Raw genomic sequence first — 23,866 nt, 5'->3', positions numbered from 1 at the left:
CTAAGTAATCCTCGTAACAATGCCTGTCACCCCATTTCACAGGTGAGAAAACTGAGGCCCAGAGACAGGGCATAACCCACCCCCAGCAACCAGAACTGTGGGTTGGAGCTCCGAATGCCTTCAGTGTGCTGCCACAAGGCCCAGCAGAAGGGGCTGTGCTCTACTCGCTACGGGTCTCTGAGGACAGGGATCTTTTGCCAACGGAGGAGGAATGTGTAGTCAGGAGAAGACTCAGCATTGCTGGTTTTCTGTCTGGTTCGGATGAATTCCTCATTACCAGCAAACGTGCTCAGCAGTCCCACTGCTTCGTGAATGGTCTGTGTGAAAACGCACAGAGGAGCTGGTTGTGCCCTGAGCGTGCAAGTGCAAGCGCTCACAGCCAGCCCAGGAACCAGTCCCAGCAACGCTGAGCCCCCACGGCACAGTCTCTGGCACCAGGGGACAATCGCAGAAAGAACCAGTCCTTGGGCTCCAGCCCCCTGAGTGCTCAGTGCTGGGGAGACGGCTTGTTTGAGACGGAGCTGGGGTCAGAGAAGGGGCAGGGAAGCTTGACACAAGAGGAGGCAAGCCCAGGCCTGCCTCTCAGGAAGCTGGAAGCAGCCTGCCACGGGGGCCGGTCCAGCTTCCTGCCTGCCCTGGACAGGCCTCTCTTCCACCAGGCTGCTGGTGAAGGGATGCGCAGGAGGGATGGGCTGGAAAGGGAGGGACAGGGGACCCTCCCACGGAACCTGTGAAGGCGGACGTGCCAGGCCCTGCAGCAGCTATACCGACAAGCCGCTTGTGGCCCCCGTCTCAAGGAGCCCGCATGTCCCCTGGGCTCCCTTTCGGAAAGGAGATACACTGAATCAGCTCTAAATTCTTTACCCTATCACTTCCACGAGAGCCTCTTTTTATGATTTTCTGATGAAGCTTTTAACACAGCCAGGAAAGTAGCTCTCTCCATCCAGAGCATGACAGTGGCTGTTGCCGTCATACACCCCCCCCGCCCCCACCTTCTTCTGTTCCTGTCCCCAGGGGATGCTCCCAGGAGGCCAACTCCCCCAGGAGGCTGCCAGATGAGAACCTGGCCTCCTAGCCCATGACTGATTTCTTCTGGAATGGTGCCTTCAGCCAGCTGCCCGTCGCTGGGCGCCTCACGCCTCAAGAGCTGGGATTCCAGTTCCCAGACTCCTGGGCTCTTAAGGATTAAAGTGAAGGGCCCCACAATGCTTCTCTCTGTCTGACACGTCCCCTGTCCCTTGGACCTCCACATTTAAGAACTTCAGTGGCTCCTGACTGCCCGTGGGATCACATCCCAAGCCACTGCTTTAGTTATGAAGCCTTAGTACATGAAGCCCTCCACAGCCTGACCCAGCTGTTCTCTTTAACCTCACTCAGAGCCACCCTGCTCCTTGTCACCCTTCACTGGGCAGAGACCCCCAAAGCTCAAGAATAGGCACTGATCATGTTCTAAATACAGGGCCCGACACTTGGGCTTTTTGGTGGAATAAATAAAAATCCTTCATTCCGGTCATACTAACATACTCACAGTTTGCAGAAATCTGTGTCATGCTGTGCCCCAACACTGTCACCTCTGCTCTGAATGCCCTCACCCATTTTCACCCATGAAGCCCCCTTTTTTTTAAATTCTTTTTTTAAAGATTTTATTTATTTATCTGACAGAGAGATAGTGAGAGCAGGAACACAAGCAGGGGGAGTGGGAGAGGGAGAAAGCAGGCTTCCCGCTGAGCAGGGAGCCCGACACAGGACTTGATCCCAGGACCCTGGGATCATGACCTGAGCTGAAGGCAGACGCTTAACAACTGAGCCACCCAGGCGCCCCTCCACGGTGCCCCTTTACCAAAGGCTTTCCAGATGCCGGGGAATGTATTCACTTGCCTGTCTTCCTCACCAGCTGTTGGCTCCTTAAGGACAAAGAACAAGTCTTCTTGCGCTTAGCATAGCACCTGGTACATGGTAGCAATTTTTCAATAAATTGCCAAAAGTATGAATGAGTAACTGATAGGTGGTGTGGTCATCTCCTTTAATGTTCTCATTTTGAGTAAGAGTAAACTCAACTAGCTCTATTCCGCATGTGGGAATAAAACTGTGCTTGCAAGGGATATTGGAAGATAGCTCTCTGGGCATGGTCACAGTGGTGCAAACAAAACAAAACAAAACAAAACAAAACAAAACAGCAGAGCTGTTTGGTTGGCTCTTGGTCTGCCTGAACTGGAATGGTCGGTCATTCCTTACTGCCTCGCAGAGCCGTGAGGTCTCCTGGGTTCTTTGAGCGGCAGACATTCTAGTCTCGGTTAGTTGACATCAAAGATGGCTGGCAGTCATGAGGGAAGTGAGATGGCTGACGAGAAAACCAACAGGAGATAAGTTTTCCCCATCTTGTTTGTTCTGAAAAGAATGTTGATGTCTGCACATTTTTGTAATGGAATATCAAATCACTTTGGTAAAAAGGCTGCAAGCCCAGGGGACTTGGTCTTTTATGGGAACAGCCCGCGGGAATCTCCTTGTAAACCAAGTTCCCCAAGGTGTGGGAATGACATTGGGACCCTCATAGCCCACGATCACCTGCCCTGAGGGTAACGGTGAGGGTGGGATCTGGGCTCAAGGAGGCTGTTGCTTCTTTCCCATAGTTCAGAGGTTCTCAAAAGAATGGTCCTGGACCAACAGCATGAACATCATCAAGAATGTTAGAAATGCACATTGTCAAGCTCTCCTCCACCTCCAGAAGCAGAGACTCTGAGGTGGGCCCAGTAAGCTGAGTGTTAATGAATGTTCCAGATGGTTTCCATGCTTGCTCAGGCTTGGGAAGAACTGTCATAGTCCAATCCTCTCTGGGAATGGCTCTGGAGGCTAGGGGTGGCTTCCACTCCTGAGAAAGGCACAGTGGGGAGTGAGGAGACAGTGGAATGAAGGGTCCTTCCTGGGTCTCTTCTCTCTCTCCAGTCTCTCCCTTGGGTTAATCCACAACCTGGTTCCAGCTCTGACCTCCTTAGAGAGAACCTCTCATCTCCAATTTCTTTCCTTACTTCTTCCTTGAGTTTTTTTTCTCCCTACTAGTCATTTCAATCTGCAGAGTCTACTATAGCTTCAAATCTGGAACATCTAAAACAAAACTCACCATTTTCTCCCACTTTAAGTAATCTCATTTCCTTTGGTCATTATTCCCTCCCTCCCTCTCACAATTATTTACCAAGGGCCTCCTATGGCCAAGCCTTGTGCTGGGAGAGCCTCTAGTTTACAAGCAAGCATGGATTCTCACTTTCTTCCACAGACCCCCATGTGACAGGTTTAATATAATTTCTTGCCCCTTGTTTTCCTGGCTTCAAATCCACTCAAGACCCTCTTGTTCCCAACCCAATTCGGGAAATATTTATTAGATACCTAGAACCTGAAATGAACTGTGCCAGCCCCCACCGGAACAAAGAGCAGAATTAATACAGGCCTTGCCCTTGAATAATTGGTTTCTTGAATCATTAGAGGATTAATAATTCTTTCTCCTCCAGGTCTTCTCCTCAGTAATCCAGTTTGTATACTATTATTGGACTAATCGCCCTAAACTGATCATTTCAAGCCCCTACTCATAAGTTTTCCCTGATGTGCTTCCTGTGTTGCACAGATCAGGTCCAAATTATTTAGCTTCAGTGCAGACCTTCTACAGCCTGGACCTCTAGAAATCAGTTTTCCAGTACTCCCCAAACTCTCCCTCCAAACTCTCAGGGGCATTGCCATCGACTGTCCTTTGATTGCCCCATCCTTCTGCCGGGTATGCCATCTCTCCCCACCCAGCCTGCAGAAGCACTTTCTATTTCATCACCTCTCTGAAACTTCTTGGACAGTCACAGCCTGAAATGCTTTCTTCCCCCTTTTTTTGGCCCTGAACACATACTGACCTTTGGTATAAATTACCTTTTTATATGTACTCATGTCCCACAGGGTTCACAAGCAGCTCTTATACCAGCGTTCGTTGTACCTCCCAGAACCCAGGTTCCATACGGCAATGGTCTGCCTGAGCACCGGGTCACCCGCTGCATGCCTCTGCTTACTCCGTGCTCTCTCGCAGCCATTATCCCCGTGTTTTCCACCCAAGACAGCTGTACTGACCCCAAGCGTCAGCAGCTGACTCTTTCTCATCACCATCCAACAGATCGGCTCCCGGCTGCTCCTGGTCATTCTGGGTGCAGGCTCATTCCGACGCGTCCCACTTCAGAGGCTTCAGAGCAGTGGGCTGCCCACGCCCCTAGCTCAGCACAGAGGAGAGCATGCAGAGGTCACGTGAGCAGGTCCCAGGCGGGTCCCACCCCACCCTCAGGCCGGAAGTGTCGGGTGGCTTCCACCAATGCCATTGGCCAGCCATCAGTCACATGGTCCCACTGAAGGCTCACATGCAGAAGGTGCACTTAGGCAGAGGGGCGCGTGCTGGGAGTGTGGCAGGCCATGGGGCACTCGGAAGTGTTTTCTTTTTTCTTTTTTTATATTAAAAGGCCAAGCAAACACGAGGTAATTTTGCTGGTTTAAAATGGACGCATGGGTGTCTTGGAAGCCAGAGGGATGACCTCAGTTGGGTGCGGGGTCTTGCTTTTGTCCAAGCCGTCTGCTCTCAGAACAAAGTCCAGAAGACAAAGCTTGGTGGCCTTTGGTAATAAGCAAAAGCAGAAGCTCCTTGGCCGACCTCCACTCCACTAGCTGGAACAGTGTGTCCCACTTTTCTATAAAACTAACCGAGGGTCGGGCACCTGTGCTGTGGATGCTGTCAGGTACAGCAGGTCAGGTACAGGTACTAATGCTCCTCCGCGGAGCTTGTGAACTTACCAAGCGTTAGTTGGATTTGTTCCTAAACCTTTTTAGGGCAGCTATGGGTGCAACATCAATTACTTAAACTTTTCAATTTAATTTATGTCACATAAACTGTTGAGTAAAATGGAAATATGAGTGAAAAAAAATTTTTAATTATTTTTAAAATTCCAGTATAATTAACACACAGTGGTATGTTAGTTTCAGGTGTGCAATATAGTGATTTAAAATTCTATATATTACTCAGTGCTCATCACCCTAAGTATACTCTTAATCCTTGAAAATATATTTTTTTTAAATAAAAATTAATTTAACTACTTTGGAAAACTTGAATTGAGTGAAAAATGATTGTCAAATACGGTGTTTGTGAGACAACTTTGGGGAAAAGGGGTGGAGGATTATAAAAATACAGAGGCCTCTGAACTCTGTTTCAGGGTCTTTCAGCTCTAACTGTGCTTTGAAGAAACCCAAACTGTGATGCATTACATATGTGGCTTTTGTAGAAAGGACCACCGAGACTCAGGAAAAGGCCTTGGCCGAATTCAAAAGATTAACAAATAAATGTACTCTTTTTGTATTTTAAGTTAAAACGGTTATGTTTATATATTTCTAATGGATTCCCCACTTTAATTGGCTTTTTTGGTCAACCACCCCCTAGTGGTTGTATCAGATAAGATACATACATGCGTATTGTTTTGGGAACACAGCTCCATAGGGAGTACACTGACACTGTAGAAGGATGATTAATTTAGCCCTCTGATTTTCAGGAAGCCTCTCCTGGCTAAACAACATGTGCCTATAGTTTTTAGTTCCTCAGAGTGAGACTGCAACTACTCCCGGACTAACTCACCCTGTGTTTGTTGCCACCTCTACTCAGCAAAGGCACCTTACTGTCTATGGGGTCTGAGGGCAGGGGTGTGGGGGCTCCCCTCTGACTCCCACTTCCTCCCACACAGCACAGCGTAGGTGTGGGGATCAGGACAAGTCAGGGAAGGAGATAAATCAGTGCGGACCTTTTGCCTACTGCTTGCGGGTGGAAAGGGAAAACTCCCTGAGTAACAGACGTTTTATTGGGATGGGTATGGGTAGAAATGGATATCTCTTCTGTGTTGTCTTAGAAAACAGAGATCAATTCTCTTATGGAATGGAAATGGTAAAAAGCAGCCTTCTTGCACACTTACATAATCAAGAAACTAGGAGAAGAAATCTGAACCTGTCAACAGCTTGAATGACAGAACAGCCTCCGGGCAAGAGGTGACATTGCCGGGTGAGCTGACCACGTCAGGGTGACTCGGTCTTTGTTTAAAAGTGTGCTTTTAAAGAATGTCTTTTTGTGAAATGATAAGTCATGCAGGGAATGAGCAACACAAGATTATTTTACAGACGTGGCACCGCACTAAATCACAAAGAGTTGAGAGTTAATATTTCTCACACTGCATTCCTTCAGAAACCCTTTGTATCGTTATCATGCCCCTTACCAAATTTGATCCTGTATCATAGTCATTTATGTGCACGTGTATTTCTATTGCTGGGAGTAGGCTTTGGAGGTCAGGATCCATCTCTGAGTCCCCACATGGAGCGTAGCTAAGTACATAAGCTCAAGGTAGATGCACAATTCATGTTTGTGGAATGAATGAATGAATGAATGAGGTGGAGTAACATAGACAAAGCAGACTGGACTATAATTAACTTCCCAATTGCACCCACTAAACACTGAATTGCAAAAACAAATTCAGTATTTTAACCAAGCAGTATTTTAACAGAAGCAGTACTTTGGCACCTTCCAGTAACCCATGCCAGTCACTAGAAGCTGGGACCGGGCCCTGGGGACTTAGTACTCATCCTGTCTCCCATGTCAGAATGTGGTGCCATAGAGTGGTTGGCAACTGCTAAGAAGTGAGTAAGAGAAAAATTCCACGTACAGTGACCTCTCTTTTGTATTTGATACTATTTACATTTTATATACCAAGGTAAAAAGATAGCCTGATTAATTTCTGTGGGGAATTTTTGTTATATGAGAGCTTAAAAAATAATTTTACTTATTTTTTCCTTTCATTTGTAAGAGCAGTCTGGGCTTGTTGAAGATAATTTGGATGATACGGCATAACCTAGGGAGTTTATAATCTCACCACCCAAGATCACTGTAGTTAACATCTTGATATTAATTATTTCAGCCTTTTTTTTCTCTGCATTGTTTGATTTCATAATTGGGATCACATGGTACCTGCAACTTTATGTATTGCCCTCTTTATCTAAACTGTATTTTGAGCATTTCCCTTGCCATTATATATATTTCTTGAAAACATAGTTTCAGTGGCTACTGAATGTTCTCTCTCCTGGATACACTGTAATGTATTTAACAATTCTTCTAAGCCCAGACATTGTGAATGGATAATTCCATTCAAAACATTTTTTTTTAATGTGTACATTTACGTAGTTTACAGAGTTCTTTAAATCTTCTTATGAAAGCAGCAATTCCTTGTGCTCTGCCTTTTGATCCTTTGAGGCAATCACTTTCTTTTAGCTGATTTTTTAGGAATTTACCTCCAAATTTTCCAATAACGTACTTATATGAATACATTTTATGTCCTCAGTTTTAGACACTAACAGCTTTCTCCACAGAAGATGAACATTTAGCTGTGTTTCACCACCATAGCCCCCAGCTGGGCCCTAACACACATTCATACTGCCCATCCCTGTATCCCTTGACTCGTCTTTCCTATAACTCCGGTGAGATTCGCATTCAGCATTTATATTACATTATTATGTGCATGCTATTTACTACTAAGCCACCGAGGAATAGTGTGATTATTTTTCCCTTCTTGCACATCTCTTTGTTTCCCTGGAGTTACAATTTGTCCAGGATTCAGAGAAGCCAAAGAGGCGACCCAGCAACAGCTGGGGTTACTGTGGGCCTGGCTGCCCCAGGTGAGCCAGTGGATGAGTGACCATGTGTGTGAGCAGTGACAGTTCCTGGGCCCCTGTACCCACCCTCCTAACATGCAAGAACAGGGCTGCTGCCCACCTTTTCATCTTCCAAATCTCATGCAAAATGTCACTTTGTCCAAGGCTAATCCAGAATCATTCAGGAAGGGAATTCTGGGGGGCAGAATTCCAACTCAGTGATGTTAACCCAATTCAAATGCAGCCCAGTCTTCTTGAAGGAGTCCTACCTGTTCCAGTCTGGGCTGGTCACGCTCTATATTTGGTGCACTGTTTCATCCTGGGATCACCTTCATCATCCAGGCGAATCCTCTTACCTCTTTTCTTTTGACTTAGACCTCCTGTTTCCTAGATGCCATGATTTCCCCTTTATTGGTTTATATTCTCGTTTCTCTTGATTGCATCATCAGGAATGCATAAGAAGTGAATATTGCAGGTCTTCAATGTCTGACAATGTTTCCATTCTACTCCTACTCCTAACTCCAGGTTAGAAATGTTCTTTAAGCATCCAGTGTTGAAGTTGAGAAGTTCAAAGCCATTCTAATTTCTGGGCTTTGTATGTAATCTTTCTTTTTGTTTGTTTTCCTCTCTGAAAGCTCACAGGATCTTCTTTGTTCCCAAAACTCTGAAATTTTGTGATGATGTGTGGTTCAGCTTTTTATCCAGTGTGTTGGGCATTCAGTGGGCTGTAATTTTATTACCAAGTTCCTTACCTTAATTTTCTCTGCTCTCTCTTCATGGAACTCCTACCACATGGGTATTGGAATGTTCTAGAACTGAGTCTTCTATTTTTCCTCCTTTTCCTCTTCTATTTTCCCTTTGTTTGTTGGTTTGTTTGAGTTTTGCCCTTTTTTCCCCTTCTACCTTCCAGCAAATTTCCTCAGTTTTACTTCCAAAAGCATCTATTGAGTTTTTAATTTCTGCTATCATTTCTTAATTTCCAAAGACTCTTTTTGTTCTCTAATTATTCCTTTAAAATCATGTGTGTGTACTCATGAGTGATTCTGTTCTTTTTTCTTAAATGCTATGCCATATCTTATCCTTCTGGAGATATTAATACTGTTGTCTCTTTTCAAGTTACTTTCTTGTGTGTTTTGATTTGTCTGGTTTTGTCTGTATATTTCACATTTCAGGCTTTACTTAGATATCTGGCTATCTTTGTATTCTGCTCATATTTGAAAACGGGAGATTAAAAATCTGACCAGAAGCTTGGATATTTGCCAACATAAGGCTTTATCTTATGATGACACAGCAGAGCCATTTTATGGGACCTTGACTCATCAGTATCCTGGGGATTTTTCCTTGCCCCAGGAAGGATCTTGTCTCTCTCCTGGAGGGTATGAGCTTGACCGCCAGTGTGCAAGGGCTGCCTGGTGTGTCAGCATTCCTAAAGTCCTGTTTCCTTACAGACTCATCCTCAGCAGTGCCTGGCATCCCACAGTACGGGAACCTCCACAGGTCAAACCTGGGGTTTTCTGTCACCTCTCCCAGCTCCTTCCTCACCTCCTGGCTCTGCCTTGGGTTGCAGAGGAGCAGGAATGAAGGAGAAGGTGAGGGCTCTCTTTCTGCAGTATTCTGTCCAACACTGCACAAAATGAAACATCACACCCCCAAATCCTGTTTTTAGCCCCACCTTCGCCCTGCTTTCCCTGTCACCAGAGCTGCCTCTTTCCAAATCATGTGGGAGTTGTGCAGGGCAGAGGGAGCAGGGCCCAGCTTTTCCTGCCACTGAGGCTGCAGCTTTGGGGTCTGCATGCACCCACCTGCTCTGCAGCCTCTGCATTTCTTACTGTTGTCAAACCTCTCATTCTCTCGGTCCTCCAGGGCTTGTGTCTTTTTGGAAATCCCTTTTTCTGTCCATTTTGGTGAGGTTTGGGAGGGAGCAAAGGCATGTATTCAAGTCAGTATCTTAATAGGTACCACCTTTTCCTGGAATTCAAGGGGTCTTCGTTCCCAGGTGATTCATGAACAGGACTCATCAGGTACTGACTTAGCTCTAAGAGGCATCTGTGCTGACCCAGGATTAACAGAAGAGTCCGATTCTTTTGTGCCTGAATAAAAAAGAGGCAACCCTGTCCTTCTCTTTAGAAAAAAAATTTTTAAACTTCATTCAGAAGAGAGGAATTTTGTATACTTTGGGCAGGGGGACAGTTTCTCTAAACTGCCAGCGATCATTGAAAAAGGGTCTAGAGGTGAAAAAAGTTAGTTTGCTAGTACCTGCCTAACACCTTTGTGTCATTCCCACCAAGGGGCCCATCTCTCATGGTTCTCGTCCGCTGGCTGATTTACACACTTTCTCTGCCTCTAATGCCATTAGTTTCTGGCTCCTTCCTTGGGCAAGCAACTCAATAAGGACACTCATTTTCTTCCCTACTCAGTATCAACTAGGGGATTCATCTCTGTAGACAATGTCCCATCGGTCTTCCACTTCATAGTTGAAAAGTGAGGTCAAATTCACAACAGATTTTCCCAAAAATACCTTTTTATCATCAGCACGAAAAGCACTTTTTTTGTGTGTGTGATTTACTTTTTAGTTTAGATTTTTTTTTTTCATACATAAGCTGTCACTATGGTAGCCATAGATTTTTTTGGTGATTAACTTTTAAATGTACAACTGACTTTTCTCAAAGAGCAAGTGGCTGGGGGTTTTGTTTGCTTCTTTTAGAAAACCTTAATGGAATCTTGACAAAGAGGTAATTATAATAACTTAAGAGGTTATATGCATCATTTTCAGTGTAATGATTTGCTGTCCTGAAGAAACCACTTTTCTTACATGTAAAATGGGTGGTTCACTTTAGAGGCATACCTGACCACTGAGAGAAGCTCATGGGATGCCTCAGGATGCTTGGGTCACAGATGATTTAACAATGCACAAACACATCATTAGAAAAACAGAGGAGTGTGTGCTTCTGGCAACCTGGTGGTAAAGCAATTCTTTGACAGATGCAGATGTCTATTTCAACATGTTTATATTGTAAAGTGCAGGATAATCTCTTCCTAATCATTCTTAATGGCTTTGGCCTACTCCCATTTCTGGCTTGTTACTAGGCAAGGTCTGATGTTCAAAAGTCAGTTATTTTGTTCTTGAACACTTGAACAACACTCTTGAACAACAATGGAACTCTTCCAGTTCTGAGCTTACTGGACAATGGGACGAGCTGACCAGAATTCAGGTGTCTTAAGGACAAAATCTGATATGCATTGTTTATGGACCAGCCCGACTTACAGCTTTACAACAAATTAAAAAATTCTTAAGATTTATTTATTTATTTTAGAGAGAGAGATAGAACAGGGGTTAGGGCAGAGGGAGAGGGAGAGAGAGTCCCAAGCAGACTTTGTGCTGAGCGTGGAGCCCCATGGGGGGCTCAATCTCATGACCATGATCTCAGGATCTCATGATCTCATGACCACACCCTGCGCTGAAACCAAGAGTCAGACGCTTCACCAACTGCACCACACAGTCGCCCCAATAAAGTAATTTTTAAAATAATATATAAGCCATTGGAATCAACCATATTTTCTCCTGCCAGACAATAAAGATCTTCTACCCATGAAAATGCAGCCTTTCTTTTCAATGTGGCTGCCCACACAGCCATTGTTTTAACAAATGTAGATTCAGAGATAGATACAAAGGTTCTGAATGGAAACACGGTGAGACGCTCATGCTGTGTTGAAGGCCATGTGGTAATAACTCACATCAAAACCCTGGTGTGAATGTGTTCTGAGCCTGCGCTCCCTGGGCAGGGCCTCCCTGTGGTTTGGACTCTTTTCCCCTAGAGTTTGGGGCTCTTTTCTCAACACCTATAGCCTTTATCATTAAACAAGAGAGAAAACATTCATTGTCCAATAAATACTGGCATGATTTTCTGAAATAGAAACATGTCCCTGAGCCAATTTCTATTTTAGAAACAGCCAGTGACTCACTGGTAACCTTACCCAAGGAAGAGGTGACCTTTATTCTTTGTACAAGTTCCCAGGACTCAGAATGAAGTTATAAGGAACACTGCCTGGCAAGGTTCTCCAGTACGCAGAGTGTTTGTGAACGCCCTTCCCCGCACGCCCACATTCTCAGAGATCTTTTGTAGATCATCCAGGATGGCTTGGGAGTGAAGGGTGCAGGGTGCAGAGCCAGACCAGGCCTCCGAACCCAGGCTCCAACAAGATGTGTGGCACAGACTTGGGCAAGTGTTTTAGTGTCTGTTCTCCTCCCTCTGCTCCTCTACAAATAAGGAGAGAAGTCGGGGAGTCATGGGGAACAAATATGTTAATGTATAGGAAGTGCATGTAACAGCACATGGAGAGTGCTTAAAAAGGATCATCATCATTGTGATTGTTGTTATTTTCTTCACAGGTGTAGTAGGTGGAGTTTTTGTTACCAATATTATATTCTCTGTTTCCCACATGTCTTTGAAGTTCCTCCTCTAGAGGTGGAATGCCCTTCCTCACCCTTTGACTTTAGGCTTGACCATGCGACTTGCTTCAGCCAACAGTGTATGGATAGAGTGGCAGCATGCCAATCTGCAGCCTAAGACTTAAGAGGTATTACATGTTCTCACTTGTACTCTTAAGCTTCGGCCATCATTCATGAGAGTGGCAAGTCCCAACTACCCCTCTGATCTGGGGAGGATGAGAAGCATGTGGAGCAGAGCTGGGCTCACCTCGCTTCTCAGAGCCAAAGCCAGCTGGTCACTTGACTCCCAGCCCTTTGTCGCCCAGACAATCTCAACATGCATGAACGAGAATAAGTGAGGATATTAAACCAGTGAGTTTGGGGGTAGCTCTTCATTCAGCATAATTGTGATCACTGGCATGTAGAATGGGAAAGTTAACTGTTAGTTAACTCAAAGTGAGTTAACTGTTAGTTAACTCAAAGTGAGTTAACTGTTGTGGAAAGGTTACATGAAGAATGGCCTGGAAGCTAAAGTGTGAAGGGTGGTTTAGAGGCAGACCTAGGAAGGAAATCTGCTCTCGGAATTTCACCGCAAACCCTGGTACATGAAGATCTGGCTGTTCTGAACCTGCAGAGAGGCTAACTTTTTTTTCCCTCAGCATGTATCTATAGTGACCATATTCTCTCTCTCTCAATCCCTCTCTTTTTTTAAAAATCAACATAGAAAGGGTCTACTTTTGATTCACATCCAGGGGAAGCCCTGCCTTTCTCTCATTGCCAAAGGCTCTTACTACGAAGAGTAAGATTGAGGTGAGAATTCAGATTCTGGAAATGCTGTCTCTTCATCCATGCCCAGAATGTGTCACTATTTTTCTAATGCTGTGGGGGCAGCTGAGTGATGTAACCCCTTTGGTGTAATCCTGAGGCTCCATGGAATCACTGGCTTGACATCTTAGCAGCTCCATCCCTGCTGTCAGCTTCTGAGGTAAAGAGAGAGAGAGAGAGAGAGAGAGAGAGAGCGTACTTTCAGCAGAAGCAACAGACCCTGGAAATCCCAGGACAGCGGTGGTGGTGGTATCTTGGCCTGCTGTTGGCTGGCCTGGCTTCTTTGACTTCCTGCCTCTCTTCTCAGGAGCTCTTGGGCAGACTTAGAGAAACCTTTGTTTGAAGTGAAGGGAGGCTTTTGAAATGTTACCTCACCCAGTTGGGTTAGAGCGACTTTTCTAGTTGCTTGTTTTTTCCATTCCTTTTCTATAGTGATTTATTTATTTTATCGGGCAAAACTGGCACGTGAGGTCAGTGGATATTTTGTAATGGAAATGTGACCCTCAGGTGCGTGATGCACTCAGCCTTCCATGTGGTGTGGCGAAAAACTCACAGGGTGTCTATCAGCTTTTAGGGACAGAGACCACTCAGTCTGGAAGGGAGCAAGACACCCCTCGCTAGGACTGAGCATGGCATTCCCATTATTGTGTGTGTACTGTCTTTGCCTTTAAGATAATCACGCTGAATTTTGCCTGAGGTGGTAGAGTGGTAGTTGAGGTGAGGAGAGTTCTAGTTAAAATGGTAAGGAGATATATCCCTGACTTCCACATCTCACAGATGCCTCATTAATTAAGCAGAGGTAATGATGCTTGTGGTTTAGAGAAGAGCATTTTCACTAGTAACCATTTTCTTAAAATCAGACCACTGCCTCGGGATTAGAATCAACAAAAGGTCAGAATTGGGCGGATTAGGCCATCCTATCAATTATAACTTAAAGTGAAATGTTGCCATGTTTAACATGAAGACTTCTATTACAGGGATAAATAACTATCCTTATTATCCTATTAATTAGCTTCTCTCCGCAGGTAGGAAGTAACTTTCACTGGCGGACCCAGGAATTGAGATTCTCAAAGCAGGATAGAAGGAATCAGGAGCAAACCAGCAAAATGACATCAGTGAGGTCTTACCCGCTCAGAACAACCTGCCACCTGCTAACTGGCCTCCCATGGGCACTGTGGCCCCTAATCAAGAGTGGTCTTCTTCCAGGACAAACAGACTCCTGTCATCCTTCTACCCCCACCCAACCTCCTGAATAACTCCTTCCAAAGGCTCCCTGTTGCCCTGGGAGTCAGTTGCTCCCACTGCCTCTGAAGTCCAGCAAGATCTTGCCCCTTACTCCACACCATTACTATGCACTGTTTTCCCATTCCAGCCATAGCTGTCCTCCCACCTACTGCGGGGCATTCCTTTCCTTCTGTCTGGATGACACCTCTCCACTCTTCAATTATTAACTGCAACTTCTCCCTTTAGGCACTGGCTCAGCTATGACGTTACTTCCTTAGAGGAACTATCCCAAGGCCCTCCAGTCAAGCTCCCCTGTTACAAGCATGTACACCACTTATCACATATGGGGTTACACATTTGCTTATTTGATTAAGTTTCTCTCCCAACAAACTCTATAACTATCTATAAGGATAGCAGGTTTTTGCTCACCATTGACTGGGACCTTAGCACTGGAATGGTGTTGACACACATAGCATGTCCTCAATATCTATTGAACAGATGGAAAGGGAATTTAATTTAAAATGCACTTAGAACATGTGATTGTTGTCACAGAAGCATATATTCTAGATCAGATCCTTCCTCAGGGAAAGGACATCCAGGTTTTCTTGGAAGAGTTTCTCTGGTCAGACTCAAGCCAATAGCTCTTGATTTGGTTCAGCAATTTGATGTGCTAGTTTGATTTTTGGCTCACTGGTTTTTGCCAATATGCAATTTCTATTTAGGTTCATACTGACTTAAAAAGAGTCAACCTTTCTCCTCATTTATCTATCCATCCATCTCTCTCTTGCCTGTCTGGTGAATAAACTGAATGCATCTGGCTTATTCAGTCCACACGATAATAAAAGTCTGGGGTTCTATGTTTTGTTACTGAGCTCGGTCCCTATCCAAGTGGTTCTTTATAATCAGTATAGCTCTGAGATCATCTCAATCAGCACAGACAATGTCTGTCTCTCCGGTGACGGAGCTCGAGGGTCCCCTGCTCTAAGAGAGCAGTTATAGAGCGCAGGGAAAACAGGTGGTAAAGAAACAAAAGTGGGTCATTTTGGGGGCTGTGTGTTCAATGGAGCAATGTTGTTTGAGCAGGGAACCATTTGGGACATGTTTTTACACTACTTTTCTTGTGATTTGTTCATTTTCGTTCATGACTTCCTCATGGTGAGTACTGGCAAGGGGCTTCTGAAGGGAGGCAGGACGTGCTAGGAAGATGCGGGAGCACAGGGAGCACCATTTGCCAAAAAACAAAGGCAGCCCTAGGCAGTGAGCACAGGCAGAGTAAAGAGCATGGACACTGCCAGCACACTGTTCAAAGCTTGGCCATTCAGGGGAACATCGGAGACGAGCCACCACAAGAGGCCTGTAATCACCTTTCCCCCAGTTTATGAGACAGGCAGAGATCAAACGGAGGAGGTAGCGGTTAGAATTCCCGATAACAGCCTCCCATTTGAACAGCCTGCAGGCAAGGAGGTCAGCAGAGGGTTCCGGAGATGAGGGCTATTTTTAGTGAGAGCAAAGAAGGGAAACCCTCAGAGTTGTAGATTCTGGGGTGGACGACACGGCTGTTCGGTGAGCCCTGCTACACATGGCCAGAGAGCGTATCACAACTGATTGGCTGCACCGGACCAGGCCAGGGAGAAGCCCAACGATGACATCGACCACCATCCCCTGTCAGGGAGCGGGTAAATCACGGCACCACCAGCAGGCCATCAGGGAGCCTGGCTGAGGCAAACACAGGTTTTCGTGACCAGGGGCTATGGTTCATACCCACAATAGAGAGCGTTTTTAGTTTTAACAGTTGAAGCATTATCAAAAAACTGTAGTCTGCAGGAAGCAATTCACAAAGGGGAAGTCTGGGCATTGAGAGGGTAGATTGTGGCAGAAAAGTTAAGTGTGAGACCCGAAGACCCCGATTGTCAAGGTGGGAGAAACGACAGGGAGCATCACCCCCAGCCTGTCTCCCAATCTCAGAGGGGTGCCCATAAAGCCAAGTGGACCACGCTTCCTGCCTCTGAAAGCAGGAGCCTCTTCAAATCATTTCGAATCCTTTTGCCCGCAAGAGGGACAGATCTGGGAAGCAGTGGAGAGGGACCTGCGGCAGAGGCACAGGGTCCTGGAGAGACAGGCTAAGGGGCTGCGTGGATGGGTTATGGATGGGGCACTTTGGTTAGTGCTCATCAAGCCATAAGCTACGGTCCTGAGTGTCTTTGTGAGAGAAATGATGGCCAAGAAGGGCTCTGCCCAGCGAATGCAGAATCCTGGCACCAGACAAGAGATTTATGGGCCTGAGGACGTCGAGGAGAAAACGAATGGAAGAAAGGAAGAAAATGCGTCAGGAGGGTGTTAGGGATGGAGGAAGAGAAAGCTGCCGTAAGGGCAGCGGGCCTCTCCCACAGCTTCCCTTTCATCAGCAATGGCCCAGGCGGCACAGGCTGTGAGCAAAGGACCTGGGAGCCTTTACCGCACTGCTGGGCCACAGGGCGGCCCCCTGAGGCTCACTAAAAAGGGGATTGCAGAAGCAGCCACGTGGGTGTTTGGAAATCCAAACGAAGTCACTTTAAAGACATTTTCTCCTTCCTAATGAGAAGGGGCTCTGTAAGGACATGACTTTCACCTCTCCAGGGATTAAGAATTGCTCTGGATGTCGAAATGGCCCCTGGGGCCAAGCAGGAGTTTGCCTGCGGATCAACCACGGCATGTGGCTCTTACACAAGCAACCGACTGGCCTGCACAGAGGCTGGCAGGCTTCGAAAGCTTTCTGGAGACAGCAGCACAGAGCTGTGGGTCCTGGCTTGCCCGTTGTGTTGGGCCTTGATTGGCCCCGTGCTCCAGGTCAGGAGGCCAGCGCTCCAGCGACCGCTCCTGCTGACACCGCCAGGCTCCAGCCACTCCGCACCCCTTCACCTCCACCCCTCTGCCCTTCAACCTTGCTGCAGGGAAGGGACCAGAAGTCCCGCTGCAGCGTACTGAGGTGACCCCAACAGTTTCAGGTTGCCTCTGGGGATCAGCACCACTACAGTCAGAAGTGAACTTTCAGTTCTGCTTGTTTCCTTTTCCCCAACTAAACACCGGAATCCTCTGCAAATTCCCTTCTTCCCCACCCCTGCTTTACGGGCCAACTTTTTGTTTGTCAGGAATGAATCAACGGTTTAAAACAGAGGTGTGTGCTGGTGCACCACCTTGTCCATGAGCATTCTCTGGGGTAAAGCAGTGACTACGCTGGGGCTCAGACAGCCTGTGTCCACACTGTGCATAGCCTCACCCCACTGGCCAGGTGTGCCTGCGCAGCAGGTGCTCACAGAGGTGCATTTTCCAGATCATTGGTGGTTCAAACCTTTGCAGTGTCAAAACTTTAAGAAGTCACTGTTTCTCATGAGCACCTTTATGACATGTACAAATACTTCTGGTCTTTTCTAAGCAGAAAATACATAATGTAATTCATCTTTTCATGATGACTCAGGAATATCATTATATCATTATAATCACCAATTGCAGGGCTATCCTAAGTGAACAGCAGTGCCCCGAGGATGGACAGAGAGCTTCTAGCACCACTGGCCCCTACAGTGAGCAATCCCAACCTCCGTGACCAAAAAAAAAAAAAAAAAAAAATCAGGACAACTAGACAGTTATTTTTTAAAAATTGCTCTTCTAATTACAACAGTAATACATGTTCATTGCAGAAAACTATTATGTACGAAACAATAAAAGAAAAAATAAAGTCACTAAAATGAGATTTAAAATAGCTTTTTGCTGCCAGGCATTCCTGCCACTGTTTTTTGCTGATGTTGCGGGTACTACTATTAGAATTCTCTATTTCTACCTAGTGATTCTCATTTCTCCTTGAAGATAAGGCGCCTGTGCTTTGTGATCACTGCTTTTATTTCTGGGTAGAACAGTTTTGTGGTTTCAAGAAGATAAGATAAATGTTATCATGAGTGTATAAAAAAATTCTCTATACCCTTATTCAAGAAAAAGATAAAATCAGGGTAATTTATAAACTGTATCTTACAAATAATGTTTGTCAGTTTAAGTCTATAGGAAGCTGGTGCCATCAGCAAATAGTCCTTAATCTCTTGGAATTTTTGCATAGCTACTCTCAAAAACTTCAGAATTTTGCAGGTAGATTTTAGAATAGAAGTGTCAGGGTATTTTGCTATAACAAAATACCATTGGCGGGGTGGCTTAAGCAACAAAAACTGATTTCTCACTGTCTAAGATCAAGATGCCGGCTAATTCATTTCCCGACGAAGGAGCCCTTCTCCTGGTCTGCAGATGGCCTCCTTCTCCTATGTCCTCATGTGGCAAAGAGAGAAAGCAAGTTCTTCCCTGTCTTTTCTTATCAGGGCACTAGTTGCATTGTGAGGGTGCCGAACTCATGACCTACATACTTCTCTGAGGACTCTGGCAACTAGGTTTCCACATGTGAACTTTGCAGGGACACAAACATTCAGTCTACAGCATTCCTGGAATATGCTTTGGCATCATTATAAGAAAATTTGAGAGTCCCCCAGTTAGAGCATTAGGCTGAGATTCTGGTGGTCACATGGTTAATTCCCAGATTTCTGGCTTCCCACAGTCTGCCTGGGACCGCAGTCCCAGTGGATGCCTCCTGTTGAGGCATGCCCCTTCCGCCCCCCCACCCCCAAAGGCCCTGATGATCACGTCCCAGCCTCAGGCCACATTCCTGCTTGGCTGGGAGGCTCCCAGCGTGTGCCCGTCCAGAGCCGATCAGAAGAGAGAGGCAGCTGAGTGTGCACAAGGCCCTCCCCAGGCCTGGAAAACAGTTCAGGAGGATTCAGCACATGCAAGAAAGCATAGTTTTCTCAATGGCCAATTTTTGCACATCTCAGGTATGGACTGTTCTCTTGGTCCCCCCTTAACTTTGAAGCCAGGGGAAAGAAGACTGACCAGCAGTCCTGATCTCCCAGGAAGGACATACTGGATAAATCCCGCAATTAAGTGGGGGAAAGCAGTCCATATTCTGTACATCTTTAAAACTCAGAGCTCTTTAAGCTGGGAGAAAGGTCAAAATGGCTCCTCTCATTCATATTTCATGATAGTTGCTAGTTCAGAGTTGACAATTACTTAAAAAAATCATGAAAAATTTAATGTCAAGAAAAAACAATTAGGACCATCACCCAGTCATGTCAAACCACATGTATTTCTGTTTTTATATCCATTTTTTTCTTTACGCATGCTTTTCTATAGTTGCAATATTTTCACTTAACACCTGCTCTTGCATAGTTTCTTAACTGTTCCTGTGTGTTACCCATGCTGCTGGATGCGCTCCCCTTTAGGCATTGCAGGGCACTCCTGGATCCCACCCAGAGCCTGGACATCCTGTTCCTTTGCAGGGGCTTCAAGGGAGAGCTGCTGAAGCCACGAGGAAAGGTTGGATTTCGAAGACAAAAATAATTTTCCTCCTTTGAAGACAGAATAGATATAGTTAGAAACTGAGAAAGCCCAAGGAGCCTGAAACCAAGAGGTTGGGGCTCTAACCCTACACCTACCTCCCACTTATGTGACCTTGGGAGGGACTGAACCCTGAGCCTCTGCTGCCATTCTATGAATGGTGATAAACCTCACGGGGTTATTGAGGGACTGATGTGGATGGAGTATCTTGAATGAAATGGTGCTGTGCAAATATTGTTTGTTATTCTGTCGGGGAATCTGAAGCAGGACTTAGGCCATGAATGAGGCCTAGGGCTGATGAGGGGCCCCGACCCTGGGAAAGGGGTAGGTTAGTTGTGCTGGCCCTCCCAGCATGCATGGTAACCTCCCTGCCATTTGCCTTCTTTCTCCCCCCAGATGCCACTGCCTTGCCTGTTCCCCACCTGCCCCATCTCTTCTAGAGCTGCCACCCCCGCAGCACTCCTGCAAGGGAGCCCCGACCTCTGTTCTCCAGGCTAAAATGTATGTCCTGCAGATGCAAGGAAGAGCCAACTGTCTGAGCTCAAGGATTTCCCGGTGACATTAAAAAATGCATTGCTGAATTTTGATTGTTAACTTATAATTGATACCTGATGCTCATGGCTAATTGAAAGTGTGAAGTCAATGCTGAGCCATAGTTGATAGTATGGCAATTGAGCTCTGCTAAAGTGATGCTGGCCCTTCTAGCACTTGTACCACCTCCCTCTGTCCTCCCAGTTGGGGGATGGCATGTCTTGACATGTGATGCTCTGTCCTCCTGCACGCAACTCCCTTGTGACCGGCACACCGTAGTTAAGGGGTGGGGGTCAGTGACTAAGAGGAGTCAGTGACAGGTTGATCCCCAGCCTGCACGCTTCTGAGCCCCTTCGCCATTGTCCTCTCCCATATCCGAAACATCTTGACCCCAATTGTCCAGGATAGAAAGCTCTCTCAGTTTTTTATTCCACAGGCTTTGAAGGGTATCAGGCATTGGCAGTTGACAATGCTTTCAAATGAGTAGCTAAAGTTAAAAAAAATGCAATTCGGCCACCTCTTCCATACACAAGAATCTTTGACCCTGAGCCTAAAGCATTGGGACAGATGTTAGAGGTCATCCTGCTCAACAACCTTCGCTTTTGTCATCCAAAGGGGTCTCAGGGTCCTTGAGACTTATGTGCAGCTCCTGAGGTGTTGAGGGTAAACAGGGTAAAGATGTGAAATCATTTGGTTATTACTGTTTTAGCTGTAATTGTTTTATTTATTCCAAAAGGTTTAAGGCAATATTATAGTTATTGCTGTTAATAGGACATCTGGGCCCCCATTTTTATGGAGCTATAACTGACATATAACATTGTATTACTTTTAGGGGTACAAAGGACCCTTCAACCCTTAGTATGAAGACCGAGTCGCATGAAGTCTCTCCCTGCCTCTGCCCCTCCCCGCTGCGGTTGCAGGTGCTGGGGACTCCGACATTCACTGCTGCCAGTCCTCTCCATGCTTGCAGGTTGCCTCTGTCACTCTTGCTTCATAAAGTTAGGAAGACATCCGGAGAGGGACAACAGGGACAATACTGTGTAAGTGGGTGACCCTTTGTCAGAATGAGGAAGATGGGGGGCGACTTTATTCCAGGCAGGCAAACGTGTAGGCGAAGCTGAGTAATGTGGTACCACTTCCCATGGATGTAGCTCCTTCCCTGACTGGTTGTTAAGGGGGCCCTCTAACACTCCTACAAAGTATGTGACTCTCCTTTTGCAAGAGAAGAACTGGTCCCTCTGGACAGTTTAAAGAGGAGATGCTGCAGCAGATCAGCCCCTGTGGGTCTAATTCATGGCACCAACTCCACATGCAGAGCAGGGGCGACTGCGGCGGAGACTGGGAGGCAGACCACACTGGGCACCCTGCCCTGCATGTCTCTCCCGTCCTCTCGTCACTGAAGCTGTGGTGAAGGGCCCCGAGACAGCTGAGTTTCCATCATCTCTACCCTTCCCTCTGTAGGCTCGCCTCCAGCGGCGTCCGCGGGTTCACTGTGACCATCACACCCTGAGAAGCCGTGATCTCTTGGATGAATGTGGGATGTCACAGCCTTTGTGGGCAGCCTCTTTTGCTCACAGGCAGGCCGTTCCTGCTGAAGAGACACTAACGCTCTCTTGACAAAGATCCTGGTTGCTACCTCTGTAATCATTGATTCATTCATTCATTCATCATTCAGGAGACATTGGTGAGTGCCTCTTTGAGTGTGCACAGGTGTCTTAGATTTCCTGCCCTCCTAGACATCTTTCTTCAAAAAGAATTATTCCACCTCTGCCTTTCATTTGCTACCTCCTGCCTGTGCAAATCATTCCAAATCGGCCTGGATTCAAGAGGTCCTCAGACTGATCCCCAGCATGCATGTCCAGCCTTATTCTTGAACCACACATCCACAGCAAATTGGTTCAGAGCTCCCCGCTCAGTGGGCCCTGTATTTTAGTGCTTTTGCTTAAACATTCTTCACTGAGGAAGCCCTACCCCTCTCTAACCAAATTATGCTACACTACTTAAAATTCCTTAGATTTCTTTTTTTCCCCTTAACTTTCTATCTTAAGTGGATTTCACATAAATAAAGCAGGTCTTTCTATGTCATCATAAAGATTCTTTTTAAGTTAAGAGGTAGGTATGCCATAACCTGTCAAATGTGGTAATGGCGCCTAACCCAGTGCCTAGTGCATGGGAGGAAGCAATAAACATGAGCTGAGTGAATGAATGAGTGAGTGAGTGACATAGGCCCACCTACAGAAGGGAGGGGTCCTGAGGAGGAGAGGAATGGCTAGACGGCAGTGCAGCTGGGAGAGGACAAGGCTCCCATAAGGAGGATTTTCCATGAGCGTGGAGGACCATCCTGAGGCCCCGGTATGCTCAAATTCCTGGACCATTTTGGTTTATATAACCAGGGTGTTATCTGCATTCTGCCTCTTGACAGTTTTGAAACTTTCCCAAGACTTGATCTTCTCCTTTGTAGAATGGTTTAACAACAATATGCATGCTGATAACCAGTATGTGCACGAATATGTATGCTAATATGGTAGGTATATATGCTGTAATTAGTAAGGTCTGTGCCTTTTGTCTCACTGGGCCACTGTGGCCCCAGAGAGCTAAAGGGTGTGAAAGCCCTTTGTGAGGATGTTCACGTCTAAATAATTATTGTGATTACTCAACCACAATAATTGATTGCTGTGGGTCCCAGTACTTCTGCCTCAGTTGGCTTGGCTCTGAGTGGAGGGGGCAGACTTCATCTATGTTTGTTCACTTGACTGGCTCCAAGATCTGGCCTGGTCTGGTGCTCAGTAAACATGGAGGACAGATGTACAGCCTTAGGCCATCATGTTCTTCTGGTAGTTTCCGCCGTAGACTCACATCCGGCTCAGCTGAGTGGTACCAGGTGGTTGAAAAGGAGCATTGCCTCAGTGTTGTTGGCACGGTGCCTGGGCTCCAGGCCCTTGGGGTAGATGCCCGGAAATATGGGGCAAAGCCACCCTTCATGCCCCAGTCAACAGAACCCTCCTCCCTCTATGCATTTTCTTCAGCAACCAAGCTTTTGTTTTTGCAAACTTTCTTTCAACATGAAAGCTGTGCTCACTCCCAGTTCCCTCCCTCTCCCCCAGCCCCACCACATCCGTTCACTCTCTTTGACCTTCTGCCAAAAACTCTGTTTCTTAACGCTCAGCCACCCTCCATCTCATTTTACTCACCGTGTTTCAGGCACAGTGAGTTCTTGGTGTTCAAACCCCCTGAGGTTACGTAAACAGTACTTGGAGCTGATCTTCTTTTTCTTTAGAGCTTTGTTTTCAGCTTCATTAGAGACTTCCTTCTACGAATAATTACCACCATTCTGTTTTGAGTGCTGCCCACCTTCCCCTTATTTTGTTAAAAAGTCATAGATCTTCTGAGATTGCTTTACATTTAAAGTTATTAACTGCCTGCACATCAATCTTGCTGATCCTCTTTCAAGAGATTTTCCAAAGTGAGCTTCTGCATAGCTACTTTTCTGCCCCCTACCCCCTTTTGTAGGAATGCGAAATAAGGCAGAAGGAAAGGATTAGAGCACAAGGACCCAACCTCAGCTCCTTCAAGCACCATGTCTGCAAGCCAACGTTGTGCCTGCCGGCCACAGCTCCCTATCTGATGAAACTTACTTGCAGTGAAATCAACTACATGGATATGGGGCTCTTCTGTGGATCCCCTGACTTTTGTCCAATACTGTGCATTCTTTTCTTTCCCTGTCCCACTCCATTAAGGAGGTTGCCTCCCCTTTGT

General features: G+C 46.2%; 1 long non-coding RNA gene across 1 annotated transcript; it reads left to right on the top strand.

Moving 5' to 3' along the window:
• Positions 1-18,835: 18,835 nt before the first annotated feature.
• Positions 18,836-22,118, top strand: LOC118531150 (uncharacterized). The gene is made up of 5 exons (XR_004915009.2): positions 18,836-19,017; positions 19,465-19,558; positions 19,976-20,080; positions 20,943-21,150; positions 21,572-22,118. It is a non-coding gene; the product is annotated as an uncharacterized LOC118531150 (long non-coding RNA).
• The last annotated feature ends 1,748 nt before the right edge of the window (positions 22,119-23,866 follow it).

Source organism: Halichoerus grypus, chromosome 10 (assembly GCF_964656455.1).
Source record: "Halichoerus grypus chromosome 10, mHalGry1.hap1.1, whole genome shotgun sequence".
Taxonomy (NCBI): domain Eukaryota; kingdom Metazoa; phylum Chordata; class Mammalia; order Carnivora; family Phocidae; genus Halichoerus; species Halichoerus grypus.
Note: the sequence above shows the minus strand (reverse complement) of the source record. Positions and strands in the feature narration are given on the sequence as shown.